We start from the raw sequence: 6000 nt of genomic DNA on the forward strand, positions 1-6000 counted from the left end.
CAAAGCCTTCCTTCCTCAGCCCTTCTCCTTGCAACTTTCATACTTCTACCCTCTAGCATATCACCTATTCAGCTCCCTGCCACTTGCATTCTCCTGTGCAAGGCACATTTTTTGTAGGCGACCTATTTTTCACTAGCATGGCTGAGTTTTGAGCCTTTCCATCAGGCCGCATCTTTTCTTCTTTTCTTTCTTCTTTCCGGCCTTCATCAGATGGAGTCCTTTCTCCTCAACCACCTTGTTGCTCCGCCGCCATCTGCTGGCCTTCACTGGTAGTGCATTTGTAAGTGTACAGTGCCTCATAACTGTGTGCCTCTTCTGTTTTGTCCATCCAACCGTGACCGAATTCAAGGCTCGAGCAAGCATTCAGAGGATAGAGAGTAGCCGACAAATAGAAGCTGTATGAGTAGCTGTGATCAGAGCTGCATAGTAGATATGCGGGCGGTGATCCATTATTGGCTGGAGCATCCACGCAAAAAGGCATGAGCTACACACAAAAGTGGCAGAGAATTTATTCTATTGGTGGTAGGATAGCTTCAGAAAAGAAAAAGTGCAGAGGCCACGAAGCCTATGTAATGATTGTGCCAAAAGAGATGCAACCACGGCTAACAAAATTTATCTGCTGCCCTTTCAGATTAGCTTGTGAGTTGGCAACAAGGAACTGGAATCAATGGCAAGGGGGTTTGTTTGATGGATTTCGATTGCAAAATGCCAACGGAAATCAATGAAGATCGGCCAAATGTAAGGGGACCACCGCTGCAGCAAATTAGCACCATCATGTAGAAAAGATAAAGTTTAATTCAGGCCTTTAGATTTTCTGTGTTTTGATGTAAAAGAAATGTAATAATGACTGGGAAAATTTTCTCTATATACAAGGGCCCAATCACATGCTGCACTTATTATGTATCCTTTGGACTCTACCTATGGCACCAATGAGGGCTGTTATGAGCATGCACCTACATGCGTATGCGAGGAAAGAGCTATGAGCAATGAACCATCAAAGGAATTAACCTACACCCTTAGAACCTTTGGGTTGAGAGTGACAAGCCAAGGAGTCTCTCAGTTGCCCAACCAAGTTACATCAAGGGGGGGCACTCTAGATGTTGATTGACATAGACCATGTAAAAGACCAGCTAGCATCAAGGGAGCACAAAGCAAAAATGGTGAAATGTAATACTACCCTCTGGCACCGATGATGTAGCCAAGGTAGAAGAGAGCATGAATGACAGAAATTGTAAGTGTGACCAATATGGCACATAACCATGTGAATGTGTCTGTACATGAAGAGAAGAGAGGAAGAGTGGTCCAATCAGAAGAGAGCACAACCAACATCGATGTAAAAGCTCAACCACCTTTGTGTAGCCAAGAGGATAAGGCACCAAGGGGGGTGTTGAGAGAATGGTGCCTACAAGAGCAGGTGAACAAGGTCTAGAGAGGTGAGAAAGATAGTCCCAATCTAATGATTAGTGCTTTCATACACAATCATCTCTATCTCTACACACTCATGGCTACTCTTATATATTTGTGTTTTGAAGTTTTTTCTTCCTCCGTAGTGCCAAGAGTCTCATGCTCTTCACCTCATCATTCCCAAATTCTTTTCCTTTTCTTTCAAATTCCACTCATTATGAGGATAATGTTTAAGTTTAAAAATTTAACCCACTCTCTAGAATACAAATATGAACAAGCTATCCCTTCCATCAGCTGCAAATCTCTACAATTGATGTAGTTGATGCCACCTCACCTCTGTTCCTTTGGTGACAGTACTTTGGAGAAGACATGGCTGCCATGCAATACTTATATATATATATATATATATAGAGAGAGAGAGAGAGAGAGAGAGATGTATATATATAGATATGTATATATTGACTGCTTCCTGTGGATCATCCATGCCATTAATAGAACTTGGAGCCTCTCCGCCAGAGCCCAATACACTTCTGATAGATTAGGGCCCCAACATGGGCTAGCATACATAGAGGTTGGGCAGACCAAAGAATCAAAGAGGAGACTTGGTCGGGGTCTTGGAAATGAGAATGAAAGCACTAGTGCTCAAGCCTGGCAAGCACGGCATACACACCCCTTAGTAGGGGCTGCATCATTTGTCCCATCATGAAGATTGAGCCGGAGAAAAGCACTCCCAGTCATGCATGGGATGCAACATATGTTGAAGGTCATAACCTTGGTTTTGCCAAGATTGACTTTTAGATCATGTGTCTCACAAAAAGTGTGAAGTGCATCACTAAAGGCCCTTAGCTGAAGAGGAGAGTAAGACCATGTTGTCTGCATAGAGGAGCATCTGACTCAAGGAGTTAGCGAGGGATGAGCCTGCCCCTCCTATTGTGTCGATGAAAGTCTGAAGCTCATCAACGTAGAAGCCAGACAAAGTTGGTGGGCATGTACAACCCTTTTTGAAACCCTAATTGGGCAGTCATATTAATGTGCACATACCTCTACCAATTTAGGGCATGAAAAAATGAAGACAAGAAATGAAAATAGTTTTGCACACACCTGGTCTCAATGGCTGAAGCCTACCTCTTTGGATTGATTCCGGTCGCTAACAGATGTAGAAGATAAACCAGGCGTTTAAAAAGGAGCCTATCTCTATTGTTTTTCTCCCCAATTCACTGGCCTGTGTGTGTTGAAGAAGAGTGGAAGAGTAGTAGAACTAGTTTAACTTGTCTCTTGCAAGTTAACTTCAGCTAAGGAGTTCACAGTAGGAAAATCAGCGGGGCCAAGAGAGACTGCTCTTTATCACATAGGAGAATTTGTGGTCAGGGAAACCTCAACATAGGCAGCATGGGCATGGGGATGAGCATTTTCCGAGCAAAATCTTCCAAGCATCCGAGCGAAAGAAAAAAAAAAACTTCTAACTATACAAAAATATGGCAAAAATGGATTGGAAGAAAACATAGTTTCACTTAGAAATATGCAAAGTATTATAGCAATGCCTATTGTATACAAAAATCTTTACGTGAATCTTTGGGAATGGTGAGAACATAATGGGACGGCTTTTGAAGAAACCCACATGTAGAGTAGACTTCTCTATGAAAATGCCCTTATGATCCTTCTTACAACTTTAACTTAATAGGGGGTGACATTGAAAAACTCTCTCAACCTATTTTCATGAAAGGGTTTCTCCAAAGAAAACTCATTGAAGCAAGCCATCAAGGTAGTTTCGCCAGCGAAACCCCTTTGAAGTAGGCTTCAACACTTTTAAAAGTGACATAACTCACATCCAATATCCAAATATAGTCATTCAACCACTCAAATTGATTGGAAAACCCCATTTGAGCACATCTAAGGGGTTATATTTTGGAAAATCTTGCATATATAGTATTAAATATTAAGTGCATTTTATGAGAGTGATATATAAGCCCAATTTAATGCTTATTTATAGTAATTTAAACTTCTTTAAAAACATGTCCATAAATATCTTGTTATTTATGCTAAAAAAACACTAGAAAGATATTGCCATATGATATAAATGTGTTTAATAAGTAATTACATATGTATAATATTATTACATTGAGAGTGATTATGAGGGATGTTTCTTAAAGGAATTATTTTTCAACACTTTTTTAAGGTAATAACAGGGGTACAAAGGGATCTCTATGAATAAGAAAATTTATGTTATGTAAAAATGAATGAGTGACTAGTATGTATATTTTATGATAAAGGAATCTAGTTCTAGTGAAAATAAACGTGTAAAAACCATGTTTCCTAAAGAAATACGATTTTTTAAATCTCTTGAAAAACACGCTCGGATGAACCTGCTCATAGGTTTTTGCTCGTAAAATTGACGCATCCCATGGGCATAGATTAAAACCTTCATGCATGAAAGTTGTTGACTAATAGGTCCACCTAGCTGGCACTGTGGGCAGAGCTGTGTTTCTTGAGCTCATTTTCCTATGTCTCATGCCCTGGTCTCTTTGTCGGGCCATGCTCTTGGGCTCTTTTTCTGTTCGTGTGGCTATGGATTGTTCTTCAAAGTTCCTTGTAAGATCAATTTAAAAAATGACCCCAGCTTCAATTCCAGTTGGAGATCTTCTCACCATGGGTTAAATTATATATGAATGGTATAACAAAGCAAGAGACTCATCAGACAATAATATGACTTTCAGTTTTACATGTGTAAAATAGAAATGAGTCTGTATCTTTCTTTTATATTAAAGAATTCTTGCTTAGTGGTAGGAAAGGTTGGTTGCTTGACTCCTTATAAAAGTTGATTGCTCGACTCTCTTTTCAAACGCTTGCATGAACTCCTTTTTCATCCTCTCACGCTGCCGTTTCTCGAATCAGCCCCAATACTCACATGCGCCATGTTCCTTCTGAGGTTACTTCTCATTTTCTTTGTTTTCCCAAGGTCATGTAAACTGTCCTCTATTATGCAAATTTTTTCTTTAAAGCTTCATGTTCCCTTTTGTGTCCAGGTTGGTGGATCCTCAAATCAGACAAGTCACAACTCTACTCAATAAAGTCTCTGTGATTTTTCAGAAATCTATAACCAATTTTGTGGATGGGCTGCACCTTAGATGAACAATTCCTGAATGATCTACCCCCAGCCATGCCCTTGCACAATTCTACGCACAGATAGCTGCTGTTGCATGTTAGTATCCTAATTTTACTTGGGCTAACGTGTCATGATCCCTGTGGCTATGGTTAATAGAAAGGCATATGGTTCCCTAGTCCTAGGGACTTGGGAGGTCAGGGCTGCAACCCTGGGAGGATCTGCCAAGGATTTCGCAAGCACCGAACGATAATTGCTTTTTTCATTTCAGTTGATATTGTTTTATTATTGCTTTGGCTGATGTTCTGGAAGGTGCTGCTTGTCATGGTTTTTTCGCTGGTGCTGCTATAGCCTAATAACGTTGTTGCTGGTACTGTTTTTTGTGTACAAGGAGGTGACAACAAATGGATTCGACACCGTTCAGATGATTTGCGATCATCCTGAATAGTGTCTGATTGTTTTGATTGCAGAATCATAGGTTTCTCTGATCTATTGCATTTTTTCCAAGGAAAAATCACATGTTCACTTTTGTTATCTCATGTTATTTTAATTTCAGTGATTTTGCATAATACCCGTCGGCTCAGAATTGCTGCTCTTTGGATTGTTTGTGTGGCCTGTGAATCTCTAAGACCTAAATATATATATAAAGCCTTTGAGATCATTTGCATAGCTCATTCATCTCAACACACCCACAACCATAACCATAGCCACAGCCACATAGATTGACGGTCAAAACAATAGATTGTTAATAATCAACACCTCAAAAGCATGCACATGTCACATGCCCCCCCACACATATATGTACATATTCTACATATATGTGCATAATTGATGACAATGTGGCGAGTGTAAAACATAGTTCATCGCACTTTGTTAGGAACGCAATTTGATGTTAATTAAAGGATGCAGGTCCCATAAGGCACAAGTTCTAGAGAGGTTTTGTAGTGTTGAGTCCTTGGCATGATTCTTCTCTCCTTCATCAATGTTCGCTAAATGCACTACTTTCATTCTCCATAATGCAATGTACATGACTTTTTGCACCTCCTTCTAGAGGCATTAGCAATGGAGTTTCATGTCTCTTCTCCTCACTCTACTTTTTTTTATATTCTAACAATTGATTGCAAAGTACGTTGTCATTGGAGCAGCCTCTAGCTATGTGTATGAGTTTGTGAGTAATTTACTCTCTTTAAAAATTGCCTAGTTGTTTATATGTCTCTAAAAGTACCAATTAAGTAGATGACCATTAATTGTCATAGTTGTAGATGATCCGAATAGTTGTGTATTGTGAGTATTACTGTGACCAAATGATGTAAGATGGTTGAAGTAAATGTTCAGTTTCTAAGCTTTTTATGCCTTGATCTTTGCATGTGGATTCTAAGTATTGACGGTGTAAGCAACGATTTTTGTTGAAAAATCTTTGTATTGCGAAAACTTGAAGTGTTTAGGATTGAGGCAGCCATGTTTGTTGGAAAAATGTTGGGTTACTCAAATTCAAG

The 6000-nt window shown here is 39.6% G+C and overlaps 1 protein-coding gene across 1 annotated transcript in view; it reads left to right on the plus strand.

The window, feature by feature from the left end:
* Positions 1-5293, plus strand: part of LOC147896906 (cyclin-L1-1-like) — a 43850-nt gene extending 38557 nt beyond the window's left edge. Inside the window, exon 10 of the transcript XR_015541768.1 lies at positions 4428-5293. The gene's annotated coding sequence lies outside the window, so the exon portion shown is untranslated. The remainder of the gene's footprint in view (positions 1-4427) is intronic.
* Positions 5294-6000: the final 707 nt, after the last annotated feature.

This window comes from Dipteris shenzhenensis, chromosome 11 (assembly GCF_047967505.1).
Source record: "Dipteris shenzhenensis isolate YYH24624 ecotype China chromosome 11, Dip_SZ_1.0, whole genome shotgun sequence".
NCBI lineage: Eukaryota > Viridiplantae > Streptophyta > Polypodiopsida > Gleicheniales > Dipteridaceae > Dipteris > Dipteris shenzhenensis.